Here is a 9,880-nt window from a genome sequence, read left to right as displayed (position 1 = left end):
TGTCATCCTGTAGCTAGTGTTTATTCATACCTCTTCACTCGTGCACCCATCAGTCTGCCTTCCAAGAAACATCCTTGATACAGTTCAGTGCATTGAGAAGAAAGTAAGCTTCAGAACGAGGCAGATCTGAGTCTGAATCCATTTTCCCATATTTCTTAGCTGTGTAATCTTCAGAAAACTCTACTTTCTCTGAGTTTCAGCTCCAGGATTTGGTGAGAATTAAATAGGGTTGCATATACAGAGCAACCAACACAGGCCCTGGAATACAATACATTAGTCACTAACACAGGTCATTACTTCCTTCTGCCTCTCCTTCTCTCTGCACCTGTCCAAACTTACTGATTTTTCAAGTTCCATCTCCCATTCTAGTTCAAAATCCTTCATGACCCTCCCTGGGCAGCATGGTGTCAATTTCTAATTATGTTTTCTGGACAACTCACTTAGCACTTATACACAGATTCATGCACTTAGTGAGTACATGGCAGGTCTCACCACCCAAACAGAAGAAGCAACCCACTCATCGCATCTAAGGCTCTCATTTATTATAAGCTTTCAATCAGCAGCTTACGATGCAGAGCTGAATCTTATCAAGTTGAGTTTTGAATGCTAAAGTAAACTTATGAGTCATAATATGTGATAGAATAGTAAAAACTGCAGTCTGCAGTCATGTTTCTTCTTGTTTCACCTGGAACAGGCTGAAAAGCTATCAGTGGCCCATGGGTGGTACCTGGTGGCTGGATCTGAGTTGTCAAGATAGGATGTCACCATCCAGAGAGGCAAGAGGCCTCAGAAAGCCCAGGAATAGTTCTGATTCTTGTCAGACTGTGGAAAAGTGCTAAGAACATAAATTGGTGAGAGCATTTGATAAGGTAAAGTGAAGTACTTGGGTCCTACAGCCATAATTTCTTCTCTAACAAGTCCGCCAGTCAAGTAGATTACTTGGGAGCTTGGTTTCTATGGTAAGGAAGCAGAAAAAAGAGAGAGAAGAACAGAGGCAAACAGTAATATCTGTCTAAGGTGTGTTTCTATTAGTACTTTTCTGTCGAAAGTTATTGACATGCCAAATCTAATGATTAAATCCCAAGCTTTAGGTCCAAATGCCTGAAATGCCCTTATTTTACTTCTAAGAAGTTACTAGTTCTTTTATTCTCATACACTTACTTGTCTTCCAAGCAGTGAACAACATAAATAAAGCTATTTTTATATTTGATAATTTAAAGCCATCACTTAATAATATATCTTTAATATAAGATTCTTCTTAGAGATCCTTTCAAAGTCTTATTTTTCTTTCAAAGTCTTATTTTTTATATTCAGGAGAAAACAAACTATATTTACCTCTTCCTGGTGGTGTCTAGAATGTAAATAGGAATAAATATATAGGTAGGAATCATGTGTTGTGCTGTCAGTTGAGACTGATTTTTTTTCTTCAAAAATTGAAATAAAAATGCACTAAGCGGTGCATTGGAAGAATCCCTTTTTATTACATTGTCCCCATGAATGAAAGTTGAATTGTTTGGCCTCAGTTAATTTTTTAGGAAACTTGCAAATGAAGAGGAAGGCAAACTTTTAAGAAACCTTTGGTCATAAACATAAGATTTTGATGCCAGAGAGTAATTAGTGCTTTGTTCCTCTTTTGAATAGCAAGGGAGGGAAGGTTTTTTGGCTCTCTCTCATTCAATTCTATTGACCTGCCAAAATTTTATAGAATTTAGTAACATCTATTATTTCTTTTTACATATAGTTATCCCTGTCCCTTACTTGTATTATTGCCTGTTTCTTCTTTGCTTTTTTTATTTTGCATGTCATAAAAATGCTGAATTTGTACAACTTTCAGGTAATTATTTTTATGAGCTCACTGCAGGTTATCTTCAGTGCTATCACAAAGCCTTCCAGTGGTCAATGAATCATACAGAATATTTCATGATTCCTCATGCAGGATTGCTGCAGAAGCATAGATCAGTCCGTAGAAATACTTTTAAAAGTTGGGAGCAAAGAGCGTTCTTATAACATTGTTTTTCTAATTATAAAAGCAGTACACACATTGTGAAATATTTAGAAAGTAGAAAAAAAAGCGGAAAAAAGTAATTAACCTCATAAATATTTTTAATATTTTAATTTATATCTTTCTGTTATATATGCTAACATGCACGAATGTAGAGTTTTGTACTCTGATTTATTTTCACTTACGTCAGAAAGAGAATATTTTCCTTTGTCACCAAAGAGTTTTCAAAATTATTTAAGAATTATTTTTATATCATTGTCTGAATAAACTATAATTTAAATTGATATTGACTTTTAGACTATTTTGGGTTTTTACCTGAAAAAAAGCCTAACATAGGAAAACAGAGAGACATGATTTTATGCAGTTTAATTTGGTCTGGTTACACAAATTCTCCTTTCCCCACCCCATGCCTGAGTCACACATAATTAAGATTCTTTTCTAAATTCAATGAGTTTAAAAAGTTTAATGAGCCTTTTCTGAAATAACAAAAGATAAGATTCAAGTTAAAGAAAAGCACCTTATTCACAGGAGATGATAGTTAAATGGTAAACACCAGCTGTCACTAAACTGAGAGCAGCTAGGAAGGGTCTGTCTTTCTATAAGATGATTCACAAACTTGAACTAGAACTTCTGAACTCTAGAACAGGGGGTTCTGTGGCAAACTATGGCCCAAGGGCCAAATCCAGGCCCGTGGCTGCTTTTGTGTTACCCATAAGACAAGAATAGTTTTCACATTTGTAAATGGTTGAAAAAAATCTAAAGAAGAATGATATTTTGGGAGGCATGAAAATTATATGAAATTCATATTTTCATGTTCATAATAAAGTTTTATTGACATATAGTCAACACTCATTTGTTTAAATATTTCATTGGCTGTTTCACACTATTAACAGCAAAGATCAGTAGCTTCTGAACAAAGCACAAAACTATTTACTATCTGGTCTTTTACAGAAAAAGTTTTCAGAAAAAAGAGTCCTGCTCTAAATGATCATCAGGTTTTGAGTAAAGTAGCACTAGAAAAGTCTAGGTTCATTTTCTTTCCGTCCTCACTCTGAATCCCTGTCCTTTTACTTAGCAGTATTATTTGCTCCCATCAGGGAAATAAGGATTGTCAGTATTCATTTGCTATCAGAGTTGCCTTTGAACATCAGGAAAGCCGCCATCTTGTTTTTGTTCACTTCTCTAAAGCTTAGTGTCTGCCACATGAAACACAAGTAAGTTCTTTAAACTTCTTGTTATCTTGAGACAGGGCAAGACCTTTACCCAATTTATTTAGTTATGGAGGAGAAGAATGAAAGATTGGGTCCTAAGTGTTATTCAATGGCATGACATGGTTTTCCCTGGAAAGCAGCCAGAACTGATGCTTATGAGGTGTTTGTCTGATGAACTGTACCCCTGTGACACTAAGCAGAGCCTGGAGGAGGTGGCAGTCCATCTTTCTAACTCAGGTTTGACTTACAAATCAGAAGAATGTGCAAGGTCCATGGAAGCCAGACCCACCCCTGAGACAGTCTAACAAGGGGGCAATAACCCCTGCTTGTTGAATAACCGTTTGGAAGGTGGGATGATTTGGATTGTTGTTGAAGTGTATTATAAGACTTTCGCGAGAGCAAAATAGATCCTAGGTAACTGCTGGCTGTGATGTTTGCTTTAGTAACAGGAAGTATGGGAAATAATTATTAGCCAATGTCTATAGGTTACAGAGAAACTTTCTACATAAAGGAAGCCATATGTTGAATGTATGGAAACTTCCAGCACAGCTGACATAAACAGAAAAAAAAATAACAAAAATGTTGGGAGGTTGAGAGGAAGGGAACACTGTGTCAAAATGCCTCCAGGGTAAAATTCCACATTCAGAACAATAAGATGAGCCCAAATATTTGATAATTAAATTCTCTTATAATAGGATTTTATTATTTCAGAAATCTGGATGTACCATGAGTTACTTCCTGCTACCCCAACTGTCCTCAACTTCAGTTTTACAGTCAGATTGGAATTGTACATGCTCTGTACAAATTCATGAGGCTCTAAGAACTGATTTTCGTTCTGGCCATGAAAACAAATTCTACAAGAGTGTTTGACAGTGTTTACAATAAGTAAAATTCTGGGTATCTAAGGTCAGTATGAAATGTAATGACTTTGCAAAGACACAATTGCCTTGTATGTGTTACTACATTAAATTTAAGTGACATTTTAGTTTTTCCAATTAAAAAAGTAGTATATTTATTATAAAAAATTTTTTTTAAAAAAGAAATTTTAAATGAAACCTCCATCATCTCTCTACCCAAAGACAACGTTACTTAAGGAGTGCTTCCTTTCAGTCTTTTGCTGTGATATTTTTTCACTGTTCTAATTATACTCAAAGTTCAGTGTAGTCTCTTGCTTTTTCACTTAACTGCATAACATAATTTCCATATAAGACATTTACAGTTATCTTGAAAAAGCCTTAGGGATGGATAGGTAACCTATTAGAATGTTTGGATATTAAGAATAAAATTAAATTCAATACCCCAAATCACATTTTCTGTAATCACAGAAGAAGCAAAACTTTTGTAACTTTCTTTTTATCTCATGAATTCTTTTTTGGCCAAGATCTTACAGTCTGGGTGAAGACCAAAACAAAACAAAACAAAAGTGGGGGAGGAATAGGATGGGGAGAAACCAAAAAAAAGGCAAGAAAAAATGAGAAGGAAGAGCCAGAGAATTGAAAAGAAAATATGCCATTCCCGAAATACATCTGGTCCTGCTGAGAGTAATAGTGTTTGTGTAAATGTGTAGACAACTCCCTAAGCTGAATTTTTTAAAAGCCTACCTCTTTGATACTTATTGCATTAATCCCATGATCCACACAATTGACATTCAATAAAGAAAAGTGGACCCAGAACAGAATTCATTTTTTAAAATACTTAAGTCTTTTAAGTTAATTTTGTATTTCACGTTTTCCCTTCTTATTTCAATATAGGCAAATTAGATATGGAAACAAGGCCATGCCAGAGTGGCATGGCTGGTATTGACCTGGCGGGGAGCCGTCTCCTTGCAATGGGTCACACAGCGTGGCTGTGGCCAGTCTCAGGAGCAGCACAAAAGTCATAGGATCTGATGCCAGAAGGCAGAATTCCTTACACTCCAATTCCTTACACTCCAATTACTTACTTACTCTCCAATTCCTTACACTGCCCAAAACAAGTTTTTCCTTGAGGTCTTCTTTTTGTGAAATCTCTGTACTAGGGCTGTGTGTGTCCATGATACAAAACCCCAATGCCACTTGCCCTCTTCACGGGAACCAGGAGAGAAAGTAATCCGAGCTTTTCTTGGTCTACCTCATAACACTGAGACATCATAACACTGAAGTGTAGATTTATAGCATGCTTTATGTATATTTTCTTAGTCCCAGGGCCCCCCTTTTCACAGATACATACACAACATGTCATGTAGAAAATATAAATCGTTGATGGTATAGGCACTTTCTTCCTTTTTAAACCTTTCCAAAGGTCTTTTTGTTAAATACACCCAGATGCCGTTTGACAGATGAGGGGCTAATTGCTCTGTGAATTACCTCTATCGATTCCTGTTTCATGTTGAGCCAAACAAACAAAAGATATTAATGCTTTGAAAAAAATGAATGATGACCTTTCTCTGCAAACACAGCTTGCGGTCTCTGATTATTGGTGATTCCAGAGAGCAGCGGTCAATGGCAATAGCTGTAACGCTATGATCACTATAATAAGCTTGCCTGACCTTCTCTGCCATGTTAAGTGGTTTAAATTTATTTGCCCAACAACAGAAGAGCTTTCATTTAAAGTCACAGAACATTCAATTCAATTTAAAGACGTAGTGTCTTCTTTCCTCTCCTTCCTTTCCTGTCCACTTCCCCACTTCAAACACCTCCATCCCAAGTTTCTGAATTGTTTTGCCACTGCAGAATAACCACTTTACTTGTGAAACCCATTCCTTCAGCTCTTTTTGGAATCTGGATGCCATTTTCTCTTTTCATTTGTTCTTTAAGACGCTAGAACATTTTGTTTCTGTCTCTGTGTAAGTTCATTTTTGTGGATCAGGTTTGGTGTTCTAGATAATATGAGCTGTATAAGAAATCAAAAATGCATATTATCTAGAACATCAAACCTGTATACTGTATAGCACGGAACTCTACTCAGTATTCTGTAATAACCTATATGGGAAAAGAATCTGAAAAAGAATGGATATATGTATATGTATAAATGAATCACTTTGCTATACACTTGAAACTAAAACAACACTGTAAATCAACTATACTCCAGTAAAAATCTTTTAAAAAAATTCAAAGGTAGAGAATTGGTAAAGATGAATGCCTTTAATACACAAAATCTGAACTCTCATAGGTAAGGAAATTTTGGGCTGTGTTAAATGACAATAAGGATATAATCAAAGGAAAAAACAGAATGAATGGTGATGCTGGGTAATAATTCTAAGAAAACCAAGAAAATTGTTGCTCAAATAAATATTTAGAAACATTCTCATTTAAGAAAAAGAAGAAAAGGGGCTTCCCTGGTGGCGCAGTGGTTGAGAATCTGCCTGCCAATGCAGGGGACACGGGTTCGAGCCCTGGTCTGGGAGGATCCCACATGCCGCGGAGCAACTAGGCCCGTGAGCCACAATTGCTGAGCCTGCGCGTCTGGAGCCCATGCTCCGCAACAAGAGAGGCCACGATAGTGAGAGGCCCGCGCACCGTGGTGAAGAGTGGCCCCCACTTGCCGCAACTAGAGAAAGCCCTCACACAGAAATGAAGACCCAACACAACAATAAATAAATAAATAAATAATTTTAAAAAAAAAAAAAAAAGACCTGTCAAAAGCTGAAAACTTTAAAAAAAAAAAAAGAAAAAGAAAAAAAGAATGCAAGAGGGTGTAGTCCTAAGCTCACTAGCCTGGGAGCCAAGAGATCCAGTTCCATTTTTGTCCTTAATTAATGAGACTTTGAATCAGCCTTTTTTGTTTTTTACCCCCAGAGCATGCTCATCCAACTTGGTAAATGTGGAGGACAGGGCCCAGTGACCTCAGAGCTTCTTTTCAATTGAAACATACTAATTTTCAAGATATCTCTACTTAAAAAAAAAAAAAGAAAAAAACCAAAAAACTCTTTCATGTAAATAGCAAAGTTGTAACTTGGCAGTTAAGAAAACATGTTTGTGGCGCCTTTAAGGACTTCCTGAGCTTTTGTCAACAAAACTTCGTAATAGTGAACATGAGTAAACCACAAATGGCTAAAGCCTTGAATGGTTAGGAAGTGGATGCAACCCCCCTTGGTTTAGGTGGAAATCTCTTGAAAAGGGTACCCCTGACACTTCCACCACCAGTTTCCTGGTAAGAGACAAGCCAAAAATACCAAGGAAGTAGTTCTCCTTAGAATAGTTTGGTCCCTGTGCTATAAGATTAAAGCAGGAAGCAAAGAGAAAAACACCACAAATAATCAAAAGGCTTCCTGCCTAAGTTTGACATTCTCAAGAAGTGAGGTCTGAATTTAGATAGAGAACTGGGTGATTTTTAAGGTGACTTTCCTTAAACATTGTCTCCTCAAGACAGTGACCAATAAAATCACCGAGCCATTCTTGAGCTATACCTGAGTTTGCCATGTTAAGAACCTCATGGAGTATAAGAAAATGCGAGATATGGTTCCTGATCATGTCAGATTCCTTGCTCTGCCCTCGAAGCACCAGGATCTTTCTCAGCAATAGGATATTTGCAAATGCTGTGTGCTTTCTCAACATAGAATGCCTTTCCATACTTCTACCCTTCAAAATCCAAACCTAGGGGCTTCCTAATCCCTACTTACTCTTTAAAATTTTTCTAGGCTTATCTCTCCTCTGCCAGAATGCCTTCCATAACACACTATGGGATTCATCATAGCACCGAGAATATACTTCCATCTCAGCACTTTGCAAATCTATATGATTTGCTACTCCTTTTTCTCATTCCCCTAAAAGTTCACCCTTTGTGTCTCAGGCTGTTGTCACAGAAGTTGGGTCTTATTAGGTGTCCAACTGATGCTGGAGGATGGATAAGTGAGGGAACGAATGAGTCCTACTGTATCAGATAACTATTGCTGTAAAACAAACCACTCTAAAAGGCAGTGGCTTTAGACAGCCATTGTTTATTATCACTTGTGAAGCTGTAGGTCACCTGGCACTTGGTTGATCAAAGCCGAGCTTGGCTGGGATGACTCAGCTGGGATGACTCCATTATCTATGTTTTTCAGTTTCCTCCTGGAACCTGGTATGTGCTCCTCAAGGCCACAGCAGAAGCACAAGAAGGAAAGCAGAAACTCCCAAAGCCTGCTGAGGCATAATATCATTTCCACCTTGTTCTTTTGGCCACAGCAAGCCACATGGGGAACCTAAGTCAAAGGACAAGTCGATATACTCTTCTCCTTTAGTCACATGACAAAGTCACATATTAAAGGGTATGGGTACAAAGAGAGATGAAAAATCAGTCTCAGTCATGAATCCAAACCCATTAAGAAGGAAATACTGGCAACCATGTTGAGATAGGAGTAGAAAATTGGTTACTCATCGTTAAAACTATTTGGCCAAACTCCAGTGTCATCTCCTTTATTCTCATATCACCAGCCCATAGCCCAACCATTTAATGACCTATGTGGTCCATAAATGTTTACCAAATTAGATTGGATCATTGATAGTAAATAGAGTAATCAGAATTGGAAGAATCCTGATATCTTTATTTTTAATATATTTTTTTTAATTAAAGAAAATAGGTATGGTGGTCAGATGTGTTATGAATACAAAACAAAAAGCTTTAAACACAAAATGTCCTTTATGAGTGAAGACACTTTTACACCATATTTCACTATGGAAGTTGGTTTAAAAACGTTCAAGGCCCTAATAGTAGCTCACACAATAACCTTCTTTTCACTTTTAAACAAGCTTGGAGAAATATCCTGTAGGCATTGCTGAGGCTTCTTCTTTAGAGAGTTTCCGCTCAATTCACTGCGTTGGTGTTAAACCTTTAATGTCCAGGCGTTGATTTACTAGGAAGAGCATAGTTCACTTAAAAGCAGAAAAAGCCCTGGCAGTAATCAAGCCCTGTGAATTCCTGGCCCTTTTCCTTGAAGGCCCAGTGGGGCCCACTCAACTGGGCCAACCCCACACCATGCACACTGGATTGGTGGTCCTCTTATCATAGAAAATTCCACCAGAGCAGCCAAAAAATACAAAAGGAAGCACACAAGAAAAAAAAAAAAAAGTGAAAATAATATACAGGCCTGTGGATTGAGTTTTATGAAAAGAAAAAATAAGGAGGGGAATTTTTCTTAGCTCTTTTTCAAAGTTCATTGGACAAGAAATAATGGGACAAATGGCTTATCAAATATAATAGCTTTACTGTTTTTAATGACACTACGAGGACAGCTTTAAAATGTCTCTCCTCATTTTCCCTTATAATCAGATCATTTAAATGTGACTGTTTGAGAAATAGAATCATACATTTTCCCACGATTTTGCGTTTCATTTCCTATGCTGAAGAGTTTGTATTTATTAAAGGTATGCATATCCAAATATTCCCAACATTTCTTTCTTGCTTGACTTTAGTTTGTTAAAATGTATGGTATCAGAACCCTGCCCTATAGCTGAGAAACATGAAGTTCCTGGAGGAAACAGGATTCTTATGGTTGTTGTTTTTTAAACCCACCAACATTTCAGAATCTAGTCCTTCCAGTTTCAGAAAAGATGAATGAAAGAAGAGAATGTGCTTTCTTGCTTTGCCCTGCCCAGTCTCCTGGATTTGTCTGTGTGTTTCAGTATGTAGAGTCTTCTTTACATGGGAGCAGCTCCAGTGTTTTAATTTCTCCACATTTCTGCTTATAATTCCTCTCCATTTTCTGCTA

At 37.1% G+C, this 9,880-nt stretch overlaps 1 long non-coding RNA gene across 2 annotated transcripts in view; it reads right to left on the bottom strand.

Annotated features, from left to right (window-relative positions):
• LOC309626426 overlaps window positions 1–9,880 on the bottom strand; it is a 51,392-nt gene that overhangs the window by 19,510 nt on the left and 22,002 nt on the right. Inside the window, exon 4 of one of the 2 annotated variants that reach the window (XR_014243181.1) lies at window positions 31–835. This is a non-coding gene — a long non-coding RNA (uncharacterized lncRNA). The remainder of the gene's footprint in view (window positions 1–30; window positions 836–9,880) is intronic. The other variant, XR_014243182.1, reaches the window with a different exon arrangement.

The sequence above is a fragment of the Balaenoptera borealis genome (assembly GCF_965194805.1).
Source record: "Balaenoptera borealis genome assembly, chromosome: 3".
Lineage (NCBI taxonomy): Eukaryota > Metazoa > Chordata > Mammalia > Artiodactyla > Balaenopteridae > Balaenoptera > Balaenoptera borealis.
The sequence above is the reverse complement of the archived record's forward strand: the minus strand, read 5'-3'. Positions and strand labels throughout refer to the sequence as shown.